Below are 15,865 nucleotides of genomic sequence, written 5' to 3'. Positions count from 1 at the left end.
TTACAAAAAAATCTCTTCCCATACACTTTCATATTTAGTAATCTAGTCTATAATACTATAATACATTATTTTGAACTGTTAAAAGTAATAAGGCTTTTCATAGTATCATCCAGGCTTTCTCTGAAATCTTGCACGGCTGTCCCATTTGCATCTTTAACAACAGTGCTTGGTATATCCAAGCTGCATTACAAGCAGCACAGCCATTACTTTTAGAATTCAGACATTCCATTTGTATGGATGAATGTTGTATGGATGTGCTTCCACAACAGTTCCAGATTTTCATTTTTGTTTTAATGTGTGCACCATAGTTAGCAGATACTGAATATTGTCATCATTATTCTGGAGAACTGGTAGCAGAAATTTTGAGTAGTTTGGAGAACCAGCAAATATTAAGCCACGCTCACTGAACTGGTAGTAAAAAAATTTGAATCCCACCACAGATCATTATGTAAAAATAGAAGATATCTACAAAACAGTATGTGATAGGTTAAATTACATGTTATTTTCATGATTAGCAGTCAGAAATCTATAAGATACACACAAAAACATTCAGGAATTAAAATCTTTATTATCCAGTGAATCCAGTCTACATAATTCAATGCATTATGTTGACATGAAGGTTTTAACTTGTTTATATTCAACAAGACCACTGGAATTTACTGTTAGAAACAGCTTTATAAAAGCTTTATTAGCTTCAAGTTTATTTGGGGGAACAAATGAAAGAGTTGACTTTTATCTCTAAAGTTCTTTAACTGCTTGGAATGTTGGCATATTAATCTTTTATATGAAATTTTGCCAAAGGATTTGTTTCATGGTGCTATCAACCTGAGTGATGAAACTGGTAAATAGAAGGAAATGTGCTATACTGGATTTCTGTCTGGCTAAATTTTATTCACCCAGACTCCTCAATGTTTTCATTTATTTGTTTTATTCTGTCACAGCTATTTTATCACTTTCATCATTCCATCATTACTTTTTATTGCTTTCTTAGGGAATCCTGATAGAAAGTGGATTTAATAAAATGCTTTAATTGAATCTTTTATCATCTTACTTGTTAGCCACCTTGACAGTTTCATACTTTATCTTAAAATCAGTTTATGTATCTTAAAATCAGTTTATCAATCAATTGAACTAAAAAAAATTGCATTAAAAAGATTAAGACTAGGAAACATAATCGAATATGGCTTGGACATTGTTATGTCAGTCATGTACCATACACACAGCAAGTTCAGAAACTTGGTAAGGTAAGAGCTGAGCAATATTGGATAGAAAAGCTTTCTCATAAAAGCATCTTTATCAAGATTGCCGTGAGTTGTGGAGTTCAAAATTTCTGAAGCAGTACAGTTAAAGGACAGAGACATTGCTAATATTATTTCTGTGTGTTTCAAGCTAGAGCTTTTCAACCCCAGATAGCTTTTTGATGTACTTTCATTGAATATTGGTATGAGAACCTTCACCTGGCCTGGAAAGATTAAATAACAAAAAGTAAATATAATGTAGAAGTAATATCTTTATCAAAGATAGAGTTTTCCCACACATTTTCAAATACTGTTATAGATCTTAATAGAATGTCTCTGTTCTCTGAAATGAAATGTCTTACCATAAAAATATCATGACAAAAATGGTTTTGTCTGTTATTAATCTATCGAGTGCAGGCAGCTGGCTTTTTAAAATAAAGTCAAAGAAATGCAACACAGTAAAGCCTCACCTGCTATGGGTGCTGAAGGTTTTTTCTAAGATTCATTTTTTAATTGATTGGTTCTGATGACTTCCATTGTTCACCCAAAGATAGGAAACAAGGATGGCAAGAGCCAAGATGGGTGAAAGATTTACAGCTTTTAAAAAAAAATAGTTTATATTAAATTAAGAAGTGTTTATCTTTCTTATTAAGTCATAGCCATATGTAACTTTAATAAGAAAGATTTTTTCAGAATCAATTACATTATGTAGCCAGAACATCTTTTTTTCTTTATTATTTATATGGCCATTCATATCACAGCATGATTTGACCCCACAATGATGGTCAAATTTGCTCAAGAGAAACTTTCAAAGTCAAATGTAAGCTGTACTGCATCATCCCATACTAATTAGCATGTATTTACAGGTGCTTATCATATACCTTAAATAATATTTTAGCTAGTGCATGAAAATATTTACAGACCCCTCACATCCCGGACATAAACTGTTTCAACTCCTTCCCTCAAAATGATGCTATAGAGCATTGCACACCAGAACAACTAGACACAAGAACAGTTTTTTCTCGAAAGCCATCACTCTGCTAAACAAATAATTTCCTTAACACTGTTCAGCCATTTAAAAAGTCTGCACTACTATTACTATTAACCTTCTCATCACTCCTTATCACCCATCCCCTCCCACTTGTGACTGTATGACTGTAACTTTGTCGCTTGTATCCTTACGATTTGTATTGACTGTTTCCTAGTATAATTTGATTGCTTATTGTACCCTATGACTATCACTAAGTGTTGTACCTTAAGACTCTTGATGAATGTATCTTTTCTTTTATGTATACTGAGAGCATTTGCACTAAAACAATTTCCTTGTGTGTCCAATCACACTTGGCCAATAAAGAATTCTATTCTATTCTATTCTAACTTTCCATTTTTCATGAAAGGCCAAATAATGTACATTAAATCCAAAGTGATCTACCTGAATAAAAGTATAAAGTGAAGAAAAAGTGATAATACTGGAGCCAAATATAAAAACCTATCCATTATCTTAATAGTTGACAATTAACTATTTTCTATTACAAAGTACTTATTTTAAATTCAACTTTAGATACAACTAGCTCAAGTGTTCTTCATGAAGGTTAAGAACAAAATTCATGATATGTTTTTTTTTTAATTAAATCTAAATGTCATGCTTTCATTCCTATTTTGGGAATGTGGATTCTATGAGAAAAATCCAAGTTTTCCATTCTATTAATGGAAAAAGTTGGACAATTTTGTCTGACTGCTACATTCTAAGGTGTAGGATAAAAATAAAAGCATTAAGTAGCAGTTTCAACCATTATTATATTACATAGCACCATTATTGAATGCATCAAGTAAGCAATTGATGTTTGTCGCCATTATGTTTCTCTATAACTCAGAGAATAATTACTTGTTCATTTGTCAACTTCTTTGTCTTCTTTGATTCAGCACTTTTTAGTGTTTGGTTGCTTAAATTGCCCATAAATATCTGATTAGGATTTGGTCATATTAAATTGTGAATCAATTTTTCTTGTCAACTTGATTGGCAGGAGAAAGCTTTTCCAGACTAATATGTTGAAGAGTAGATGTTTTATTATTATAACTCTTATCATTACAATATAACTTTATAACTCTCTAAATTAAAGAATCTGTGATGACCCAGGGCATGGCACAAAGGCAACACAGTCAAATAAGCAATAATAGTCCCTTTATCATCTCCAACTTTGCCCCCAATGTTCAGGTTATCTTCAGCTGGGGAAAAACTCTCTTTTAACTGTAGAAAGTTCAGTCCAAAACAAGGTACACACAAACTGTAACTAAAAATCCAAACAAATCAAGCTGAAGTAATTAGCTTGACAGGGCAGAAGGAATTTTAGATTTGAAAGCACACCAACACTCACACAATTAGGAAGATGCCAGGAACACAAATAAGCCATGACAATACAAGATAAATTCACATTTGCTCCCAATAGCTTGCATATAGCTTCTTTTTTTATACACTGTGTTCCCAGCTACAGCTAATGAAGAGAATCAGGGCCCTTTCCTCCCCCATAAGCCATGCAACTCACGTTGCTCGCTTCTCTGTTCCTCCCTACATTGCCTAGGATGAAGAGGGGTTGGTCCTGGGTCTTTCTCTGAATTCCTTCTCCCTTGCTCTACCCCTCCCCTGCTCTGCCCAGCTGGACTTTGCCCTTCCCAAGTTTCTTCCACAGCCAACAGAGTCACACTCCCACTCCCTGTCAGCTGTTCGGCTTCCCCCTCCAAGTCAGATTCCAACAGGGGCATGACAGAAGCATCAGAAATAAGTACATTATAGTAGCTTGTATTATGTAGAAGGACATGTCTTGTACATCTTGGGATTGTGTATCCCAATATAATTTGTCCCTATTATTACAAGACCAAGTCAGAAATTATTTCCATTAATTTTCCAATAGAATAGATGCTATCTTTTCTCAAAAAGGATTCAAATCTAAAATCAGAATGTAAAAAAAGAAAAGAAAAAAGAAAAGAAACAACTTCAATTTTCCATGAAATTGTTCTGTAAATTTTAGTAACTGTTCTTGAACATGTGAAGATTACAATATGAAATCACCTATCTACAATTTCTCAAGTAGTTAAATTCTTTGTTTCTTAAATTAAGAAAACTGAATAGCATCACATAGCATATATTAAGTAACACATATCTAGTTTTAAAATATTTGCTATCCTTTTTTCCTGAACTGGCACAATTAAGCTCCTACAATTTTGTAACTGCCTAGAAACCTGCCAATTTATTCTAAAATTTTATGATTGGGTAAAATGGGGGATTATCTTCATAGAATCATAAAATGTAAGGCTTTTATTGAGATCATATACTTCAATTCACACATCAGAAATCATCTAAGTGTCTCCAACAGGGTCTATGACAATTTGCCATGACCAACTCACCATGGCTAACTCACCATGGCTAACTCACCACAGCCAGCTTGCCATGGCCAACTCATTGCAGGATAACTTGCCATGGCCATCTTGCCACAGGATATCTCACGGTGGGACAAGAGTTACACTAATATCAAAGAAATGGTGGAATAGAATCATTAAAGAAAGAATGCAAAAAGAGGGACAGAAAGAAATGTGAATGGCAAAAATGAAAATACATTTGTTCCGTTGTCAAATAGCTCTTACCTTTAGGAAGTTTTTCTTTGATTCTGCTGGAAGTTAGAAAAACCTGGCTGATTCAGCAGGCCTGGAAGGCTAATATGGTATGAGTTTTTCCCACATTAGTATCAACATTTGTTGATGAATTTTAGTATTTCCGGGTGCAATTAGATGTTGTTGTTTTTAATGTTGCTAATATTTTTATTTACAATTATTATTTTTTGCTTTGTATTACAATAGTGCTTTCTTATGCATAATGTAAACAAGGCCACTCAAACATGGATGTAATTTGAGCAATCTATGAACATAATAAACAACTATAACAAAAAAAAGCTAAAGTCAAAATTGGCCACTACTATAGCCCTCCAATTTATCAAAAAAAAAAAAACCCAGCTAATTTCTTGAATTAGACATACATAAAAAGTGCTTGTGGAGGAACAATGGCAAGAAGCTCTGGAAGACAGAAGAAAGCTATATGGAGCAATGGACAGACATAACATGACACCCCTAACAAAGACAAACTTCCACAAGCTGAGGAAGAGCACTCTACACAAAAGGAAGTACTCCTGACACTTCCTTGAAGAAGAGACAGTGATGGATTGGGATGATTTCCTCTGAGAAGGATTAAACAAGAATCTGTTGGGCCAGAGAGTTTGTTAAGAAAAGTGTGCTGTCTTACCAGACCACATACATTCAGAATGTGGAAGAAAAAAACCTATAAGACCCTTTAAGTCTATTGACAAATATCCTTTTATATTGATCTGTATGGGAATAAATGACACAACCAAATAATTTTGAAGACATTGCAAGGGATAAAATATTAGAAGATAACAGAAAAGGGTTGCTTTGTTGCCTTTTTCAGTTGAAGGCTGTGACTCGAGAAGAACCAAAAAAATTGTGGAAGTGAATAACTGGCTATGCAGATGATGCAAAAATGAATACTTTGATGTATTATTTTTTCCTGAGTGACTCAGTTTATCATTGGGTCTAATGATACCAAGAACATAGCATAAATTCATCCCTTTTGGTTCCAAAATTATGGAACAATTGTTGTGAAGGTGGATAATATCTCTGCCTTAAATAAAAAATAATGTTAAATGTCATTACATATCAAACATTTCAAGTCAGAATATACTACTGTAAACAGCATAAAAGGTTGAATTCAGCAGGGAATTTTTAATGCCCTACCTACAATTTTGTATAGTAAACATTACATTTTTATGTAGTGGATAGATAATCTTTCAACATTGGCTATATTGGGATATTTATGAGTTATAGATAGGATTTTCCTTGATTTCTTTTTATTCCTGACAAGACATAGCTAGTTCATTTAGCCTTTGTTTATGTGAATTGCTTTCTTGGAATACAAAATCAGACTTGGAAATCTCCCCATTTCCTGCCTTGTCATTTGCAAATATGAAGTTTCCAAGGCACTCATCATACTAAATCTTGAAAGCATGCAGCTGAAACAAATAATTTCTATGGGCTTATGAAGGCTGAAAATCAAAGGGATAATTAGATCACAAAACCAAGTAACTTCTTATTTTGCATAAAAGGTAATTCATTTTTGTCAATCTTGGGCAATGGCATTTGAGACTTATATCTGTCTGCCTATCTATCTATCTATCTATCTATCTATCTATCTATCTATCTATCTATCATCTATCATTACATTTATAGGGCTGCCCATATCATGAAAAGTAACTCTAGGCAGCACAAAACAAAATTATAAAATAATAAACATATAAAAATATTTTTGTTTATTATATTAAAAAAAAATCATGATATGTTAATATTTGCTTTCCCATTTAAAATGTGCTTTCCTTGCATAAATACTTGGAAGACAACAACCAGATATATTATATACTAAAGGATGAATTAAACAAAATTTAATGTTTATTTAAATCAATGTATGCTGCTCTATAACCATACTAAAGGTTTGATTTGATTTGATTAAAATGAATGGACACTGTACATTCCAAATTTTATTTACCAGGTCTGTTAGTAACAGTGTCTACCGATCAGGCTACTTTTGTCCAAACAATGAAAGTAGCACCAAAGTGTTAAATAGGAAGTTGCAGTCCTTTTGTATATGCATACAAAGTTGTGATGTACATATAAAATATCATTGCTTGTATTATGGTTCCTGAGGCTGCATTTATCATCCTAATTTGTTTTCCCCTTCCCCACAGTTGTTAGTAGTGCAGATGGAGAACCCCTTCAAACACATAATAAATTCAATGTACAGTATTATTTAATACTTGATCATTCAGTAAGCAAGATGCTTGTTGATTCTTATACATAACATGCTTTTTTCTGCTAAAAAAAATGGAACATGGAACATTTCAATAGGGTCATGTGATCTGAACTACAGACATCTGGAGAAGAGTGGTTGACCTGATTTTTACAGGCCAGATCTAATTAGATCTACGTTCTACACCAGGGGTGTCAAACTTGATTTCACTGAAAGCTGCGTCAGGGTTATGTTTGACTATCCCTGGAAGCCAGGGATAGGCCAAGGGCATTGGCACTTTGATGTCACTTGTGTTGGGGCACCTATGGTCTGAGGGCTCTGCCAGCGAAAACGGGTTCCCAAACTCCATTTTTAGCCGGGATAGTGTCCTGCAGCCTTCTGCCAGTGAAAACAGAGCAAGGGGGGTGGGGCTTGCATGGCCCTCGTGAACTCTGTTTTTGCTGGCAGAGGATTGCAGGAGGCCATCCTGGATGAAAATGGAGCTCTTCCGAGTTCTGTTTTCACTGACAGAGGCACTCAGGGCTGGACATTAACTGTTTCCAGGGCAGCCTGATGGGCTGGATCTAAGCACCTGCAGGCTAGATCTGGCCTCTGGGCCTTGAGTTTGGCACCCCTGTTTTATACAATTTTATATCTACATGATAGTTTTAAAAATGGCTTTTGCATTGGAGCTGCTATACTTTATACAGAATGACTAAGTTAATTGGTATAAATGAAACTTTTCTAAAAGGCTGAGGGAGTGATTATGATTAACTGCTATTTAAAAGATATATTTCAACATAATTAGAACTACTTTGGTGCAAATATATTAACATTTTTTTAAAATAGGAAATAAGCATATATTGTCAGCAACAGACTCTCAACTATTACAAGCAAAGCAGGTCAGTACATTTAAATAATATATAGCAAATTATATCTGCAATTAAGTTTGTAAACAAAGCCTGAGCTATAAATAACTATTTAATCATTCAGTATGACTTTAAAAAGTAAAAAAACAAACAGAAATAGAGCCAGGTCTCAATTATAAGCTCAGATAGGCCTGGAGAGGTTCTACTCACATATTCATAGATATAAAAGTAGAAAACATCAGTTGTAAAGGAGTTACATCAAATTTCATCACTATTTGCCCTTCAGATATGGCATTTGGCACAATCTTTTTAGGCAAAGAAAATGCTCTTAGAAATAAACAATAAAATTTGCAAGCATTTTTAATGGCACAAATGTAGATCCTTGTAAAATTATGCTGAGGATTAATTTAATGCAAATTAAATTATGTTATACTGGGCAGTGTGTTGAAAGCACATACACACACATACCACCTCAAACTGTAGGAGTATGATAACGTGGGAAAAATAGATTCCACCCAGTTCTGAAGTATGGGAGAAGAAATATACTTGCTTTATTTGAGTCAGATTTTTTTCCCAATGGTTGCAGTTTTGAAGGAGCAAGTATTGACCAGCAGAGACCCAATGTTTTCATGTGCTAGGACTTATTACCAACAATTTATGATTCAGAGTGTTTACACTTTTAAGTGGACATCCTTTTGATTCCTGTTCTCTTCAATGTCACTAAAGAAGGGAAGAAATGAAAGAAGACAAGCAATTTTAGTGCACTTAAATAGAATAGAATAGAATAGAATAGAATAGAATAGAATAGAATAGAATAGAATAGAATAGAATAGAATAGAATAGAATAACAGAGTTGGAAGGGATCTTGGCGGTTTTCTAGTCCGACCCCCTCTTCAGGCAGGAAACTCTATACTATTTCAGACAAATATTTGTCCAATCTCTTCTTAAAAACTTCCAGTGTTGGAGAATTCACAACTTCTGCAGGCAAGTTTTATTTTTATTTTTTATTTGATTCGTCAATCACTTAAAAGATAATAGGTATAAGTATAAACATAGTTATGAATACATGAAATGGATACATATAGGAAAAATAAAAAGAAACAATAGGACAGGGATGTTAGGCACATTGGTGCGCTTATGCACACCGCCTACAGACCTCTTAGGAAAGAGGTGAGGTCAATGGAAGATAGTCTAAGGTTAATGTTTTTGGAGATTGGGGAAAAAACCACAGAGTCAGGTAGAGTATTCCAGACATTGACCACTCTGTTACTGAAGTCGTATTTCCTGGAATCAAGTTTGGTGCAGTTAACTTTGTATCTATTGTGTGCTCTTGTGTTGTTATGGTTGAAACTGAAGTATTCATTGACAGGTAGGTTAATTGTTCTAACTGTCCGGAAATTTCTTCTTAGCTTCTCTCCTTGATTAGTTTCCATAGATTGCTTCTTGTCCTGCCCTCAGGTGCTTTGGAGACTCCCTCTTCTTTGTGGCAACCCTGAGAACCCCTGAGTTTTAAGAAATGCATCTCGAGTAATGCATCCAAAAAATAACTTGACAAATTCAGATACTATTTAATCATTACTGTATGACGCGTCTTAAGCAATAACATAAAATCAAGCTAAAGAGCCTTCCAATTTCTGAAAAGTTTTGTTCTGTGAAAGAAAGTTTCTCCAGTCCGAGCATTCTAGTTTTTTCTTGTTCTTATTTATTTAGGATTCACCCAGATTTTTGTGAGGGGGAGTTGAGGAGAGGATAGTATTTTAAAGATCACTTTAATGTTGGTGTTTTGTTTCTTCACTTAGTCACACTGTATTATTTCATAATATCACTTTTGTTCATGATTCTGAATTGAAAAGGAATATTGGGAAGACTCCCTTCATCACATTTTCTCTTGAGGTTGTATTCAATAATAAAAGCTGCATATTGAAGATAACATTATACAATAAAAGCCAGGACTCTTGCCCATAGTTCTTAATTAAGATAACTACCCTAACTCTGAATACAATCACAATGATTTCTCAAAATTTTCTTCTCAAATAGAAGTTTATTTTTTATTAAATTTAGTAAGACTGTTTGGATGAATATTTCAGAATAAGTTTTAGTTCAGTATTAGTATGGCAAGACTTAAATCTTTATAAATAGAAAAAAGTTTAGATCTACACACCACAAAATTATATATCAATATGCTGAAGTTCAATTCCAGACTGCACCCTCACATTTAAGAATATTGTATTAATTATAAATTAATGTTTATGATCAGGCCTAAGTATTAACAATAGATGGATCTTTGGTGAATTACTAAAATGGGGCAATTTTGATCTATAAACTGATCTATATATCTACATCTCTATCTATTTATTTATCTTCTGTAATTATTTGAAAAAAAAACTAAAAGTAATCTGAAAAAGTTTGTCAGTAAAATAGCTTAACCAATTAGTTATGATAATCTAGGAATGAGACTAAATATTTTATTTGGTTCTTACTGAAATAAATATCAAATTTTTATAAAGAAAATTTATAGAAATGATATCCATGATTTAATTATTTTTATTTGGAACTTGGGAGCTAACAATTACATTATTTCCTAGAACACATCTCTTTGGAGGCCCAAATTAAGTGGGACTGAATGCTTATCATTGGTGCTGCCTTTAGAGACCAGAGAATAGTTTAGACTAGGAGTGTCATACTCAAGGCTCAGTGGGTTGCTTAGATCTGGATCACAGGGCTGTGTGACCCTCCCTGGCTCTTTTTTCAGCTGTGACGGCCTCCTGTTGCCCTCTGCCAGCAAAAACAGAGCTCAGGAGGGTTGTGTGTGACCCTCCCAGGCTCCATTTCCATCTGTGATGGCCTCCTGTTGTCCTCTGCCTGTGAAAACAGGCTCCTGAGCTCTGTTTTCAGCCATGGTGGCCTTCTCCCGGCAAAAACAGAGCACATAGGGCTGCATGTGCCTCCCCTCTGGGCTCTGTTTTCATTGGCAGATGGTGGCAGGAGGCTGTCATGGCTGAAAACAGAGCTCAGGAGCCCATTTTCACTGGCAGAGTGCTTGGGCCACCACCGATGCCCCCGACATGAGTTACGTCAAGCTGGCCATGCCCACAATGGCATGCCCATCCCAGCCCCTGAAGTCAAACACAACCCTGATGTGGCCCTCAATAAAATTGAGTTTGACACCCCTGGTTTAGACATAACTAACCAAGGTTTCTTAGACAGCAGATTATGCAATATCAAAGCATATAATTCAATATTAAAACAAAGTAGGTCTTCTATGATTCATTCAAGACCACCCATTAGAACACCTCTTACAGATATTGGAAAAGATTTTAACGACCTCCTGATCCATTTCTGGATTATTATTGTGTATAAATCGTTATAAAGCTTGAGTTCATGCAATAGATATTTGCTTATGCAACGCAGTAAAAATTAGTAAAAATATGTACTAACTCTAAATGTTTGCTGGAAAAGTTAAAAGAATAAATGAAAAAAATATGTAATTTTATGCCCTGTGGTCTTTTCTTTCCAGGAAGAAAACTAACAGACCAGAAAAAGCTATTCCAGTTCTCTTTTAATTTGCTTCCTGATGTTGTTGCTATTTTATTTGATTTGTTAGTACAAATAGTCCTTGTTTAGCAACTGCCTTATTTAGTGACTACTTGTAGTGACAAATGATGAACAAGTAAGTATTATCAATTCTTGTATTTACAGCCATCTGTGACAGATCATTTACAACAGATCTGTAAAGCAAATGAAAGCTGAAGTAAGATCATAAGCACAGTTTTGGTTTCATTTAATGACCAGGTTTCTGATTCTAATTATGGTTACAAAATATATTCACATATATTATGCAATGACCAGGACATAATGATAATGGTGATAATATGGTATTCAAAAACAATAATTACAATATTAAGAATAAAAACTAGAATTTTACAATCCTGCATGCTTTGTAATATGTATTCTCAAGCTATTGATATAGTTGCTTGTTATTCTGACACCAAATAACATGAGGGTCAGTTTGGTGTAGTGATTAAGACACTAGGCTAGAAGCCATGAATTCTAGGCCTGTTTAGGCATGAAGCCAACTGGATGACCTTGGGTGAGACCCTATCTCCCAGCTCTGAGAAGGAGGCAATGGAAATCCACTTCTGAAAAACCTTGTGAAGAAAATGCATAGATTTGTATATCCTCTCTCCAGGGGTCAACGCTGATTCAAAGGCATAAAAAATATAATTCCTATGACATACTTCTCTTCTCTGCATGAGGTATAACCCATACTTACTAGGGAGGCAGCAGAAGATTTATATTGATTTTTCATAATAGCTATGAATTGGTCTGTCTAATTTCAAGATTATATTTACATTTGTGTTTGCAATGACACTACTGCAGAGTGACAACAACAGAATATAGCTCTTCCAAGATAAAGTTATTGAAGGGCAAGCCACTGAAACTATTACTGTGATCTCTATTTTTTAAAATGTTATATTAGATAAATATATACATATACATTCACAATTACATTATCACAGTGATGAAAGGACTATTTAAATCATATTCTTTTGCCTTTTAGAAGGACAAGGGAGCAAAATATTTTCTCTACAATAAACACCTTTAATATCATTGATTGTCACAAATGGCATTATACAACATATTTATTCTTACTTTTTTCTTTTTTGTATATTATTTTAATGGTTTCATACTGCTTTTATAATTTGTGTATTGCATCTTTATTTTTATTATTACAATGTATATTTCTATTGACACATCAAATAGATTAAAGAAAATCAGAAGAGCTGGGGTTTGAGTTTCACCCTTCCAAAATGGTTACGTTTAATCTTCAAAAGCATTCAAAATGTCTTAAAATGATGATTGCAGCAAGGATCCATTTCTGTATATTCAAAGAAATTGCATGACTTTGAGCCTTGCTGGCATAGACTACTTTGAAGATTAGATATGGCCAACATGACTAAGAGGGTCAGGACTCACCCCTACTGCTTCATTATGACTTATAATCTTTTTCAAAATACTCAAGCAGCGTTTCTATTGTACATTCTTCTTGTTTCTTTTAATAGTTTTATTTCAGGATCATAAGGTACTCCTGATTTGTACTAGTTGTCAATTAATTTCTGAGCACAATTATATATTTTGATGTTAAATGTTCGAAAAAGATTCAGTATTTTTTGCCTGGGTTAAGATCTCTAGAAGAAATCTTTTGAACTACCTATAATGACTCATTTATTAGATGCTCAGAAATGGCCTCCTTCTGAATTGCTCTTAAACGAGACAATGTATTTTTTTAGAAGTTATCTTTGGCCATTCCTTACTCCACATTTAGAACAAAAGGTAAAGACTCATTTCTTCAATTAGCCTTTAAATACCAGTGCCCTTACCTTTAGGTAAGAAATTACCTTAAAGCTTTTAAGGTAATTTCTCTTTTGTTTTAAAATTTATTTTGTTGTTAAGATTTAAAGGTACTAGCTAACATGACTCTTCTATGAATGCAAAAGTGGGATACTAAATGAATAATCTAATTATATCAATACTTCTTATTCTGCCCTAAATTTCCACCAATTAACATGAGAATCAACTCTACTGAGTACTGCTAGTTCACCGAAATAATAGGAGATGCACTTCTGTTTGTTTCAATGAGGCATGTAGTTTATGCCTTCAAGTGCTGATTCTTTAGAAATATTTTTTTTTAAAAAAGGTTTCAAAGCAGCTCAGATAGCAAAGGAAGATGAAAGCTTGAGAGCACATCTTTGAAATGAAGTGATATTGGCTTCGGGTGTTATGTGCAAACAGCTTAATACAGTGATCTCAATCATCTTTTCCTTTGCAATCTCAGTGGAAATAACGTGATAAATTGGTGTATTACAATATTTTACACACCATTTTCCAGGTCAACTTGTAAAGAAAACCCTTGAACAGAAGTACATACATAGCAAAGACAGGGAGGACAAGAGACAAGAGGGAGGCAGGAACTGCTCTTTGAAGTTATTAGTGATGCTTTTCTAAAAATGAAATCTGCTAACAGCATCTGTACTCACCTATTCTACTTGCCTTTGTGACAGACACTGCAATAAATTAATATTAAAAAAGAAAATATGCTTTTCAGAGATTCTAAAACTGTTTTTAATAATCCTGAAACCAAAGGGACAGAAGCATTTGAATTAAACAACCAACCTTTCTGGAATAAATTTTTCTTCTGGAATAAATTTTGAACAAAGGGCTGAAACTGACTGCTAGAATTATATGTAGGGAAGATTTTGACCACAGCTTATAGAAGGAAAAGGAAATAAAACAGTCTTTGAAATCATGATCTGAGCACCTATACACAATAAACAATAAATTCTCCCCTAGGGTTTGTTTTTTTCTGCGTGATTAAACTATTCTGAATATCACATCTAGAAGACTCTCAAAAGACCAGTTAAGGATTGATATATTATGTAGTTAATTATTGTAATGTGATTCTTTTGAAATCAAAATAGTATGTACCTCAGGTAGACTATTTTATTGAACATTTCATTGAAATATACTGATCTTACATTATATTAGAAAATATAATACATAAAATGTCTTTGCAGATGTTCTTCCTTCTTAAATGGATTGCTTTTTCTTTTGTTATTGTCTATGATATCAGTCATTTACATCTACAGTAGATATAAGTCTTGACATACCCAACAGAAATTACATCTAATGACACAGAATACAATGCTCTAAATTAAATAATGGTGATGCTTTAGTCCTTATACAGGGCTCTAGATTAAAATATGACTGGATTATGCATGTCACTAGTAAGAAATATAGTGATGTCCTGTCATAAAGTCTGAATCTGAAACCATGCACCTCTATTTATAAACATCAATGAGAAGCTTCCACAATACCAAACCTAACCCTATTGTAAAGCAGATATGCATATATGTAGTATTGATGTCTACACTGAAGAAGTGGGATGGGAGATTTATTATAAGAATTGTCCTTATAACATAAACATAATTTATGCTGATATTCTTCTTTAACGTTTTAGTGACAAAATGGGAAAAATCCTGTTTGGAACAAGCGAGGAAGACTTTGGACTCAACAAATACAATACAATACAGGAGATAAAATGTTAAATTAAGATAAAACTATAATAATATCTCCATAATATAGAGCCATGGGAATAGTAATGTCATAGATGTTATAAACCAATATCTAAGGAAGCTAACCATCTAAGCACTTGTGATATGGTTGCAATCATTCCACGTGCCTTGAAATTTCCTGAGGAGTCATTCTTGTATTATATATGTTATAGTTTGTTCCAGTGCACATTGTAGGCTTTCAGCCATTCCCCACTTAAAGAGCTTTGCCTTAGTTCTGGCATGACCTGTCCTGATTCTATTCAGCTGGCTCCATATTTTGGGAAACAACTCCGGAAAATATTTTTGTTGTGTGATCTGTTTTGTTGTGGTTATTAAAAAAATTCCCATTTTGATCACTATTCTTCATCCAGATTGTAAGACTATAATATGCTATTTCAAATTGGTTTTGTAGATTTAAGCATGAGGAGAGATAGAAAGTCTAATATGTTATGTATTGGTAGATTTCTACATGTGAATGGAATGTTTATCTTATTCCATTCTCAAACTGTCCATTCTCAAATTGTTATTGCCTGAGATCAGGAAGAGCAGTGATAAAAGGAACAGCCTTCTAGTGTATTGACAAAAGACAAGACAGATAGTTTTTGCTGAAGACACAGACACAGTGAAGCTAATGAAGTGTATATTCACAACCAGCTGTTATGAATATCATCATTGATGCATCATCCAATATTTGCTTTGAATAAATATGGATTCAGGAGAAGATTAGAGGACTAGCTGTATTCATATTTGTATGATGTGGGACCATGCTTTAATAGGGATTGTGTAGAAAGTTTCACATGC

The 15,865-nt window shown here is 33.8% G+C and overlaps 1 long non-coding RNA gene across 1 annotated transcript in view; it reads left to right on the top strand.

Moving 5' to 3' along the window:
* LOC148125294 (uncharacterized) overlaps positions 1-11,486 on the top strand; it is an 83,516-nt gene extending 72,030 nt beyond the window's left edge. Inside the window, exon 3 of the long non-coding RNA XR_015744415.1 lies at positions 11,470-11,486. This is a non-coding gene — a long non-coding RNA (uncharacterized LOC148125294). The remainder of the gene's footprint in view (positions 1-11,469) is intronic.
* The last annotated feature ends 4,379 nt before the right edge of the window (positions 11,487-15,865 follow it).

The sequence above is a fragment of the Pseudonaja textilis genome, chromosome 7, assembly GCF_049901715.1.
Source record: "Pseudonaja textilis isolate UNSWEBS1 chromosome 7, rPseTex1.2, whole genome shotgun sequence".
In the NCBI taxonomy this organism is placed as follows: Eukaryota; Metazoa; Chordata; class Lepidosauria; order Squamata; family Elapidae; genus Pseudonaja; species Pseudonaja textilis.
The sequence above is the reverse complement of the archived record's forward strand: the minus strand, read 5'-3'. Positions and strand labels throughout refer to the sequence as shown.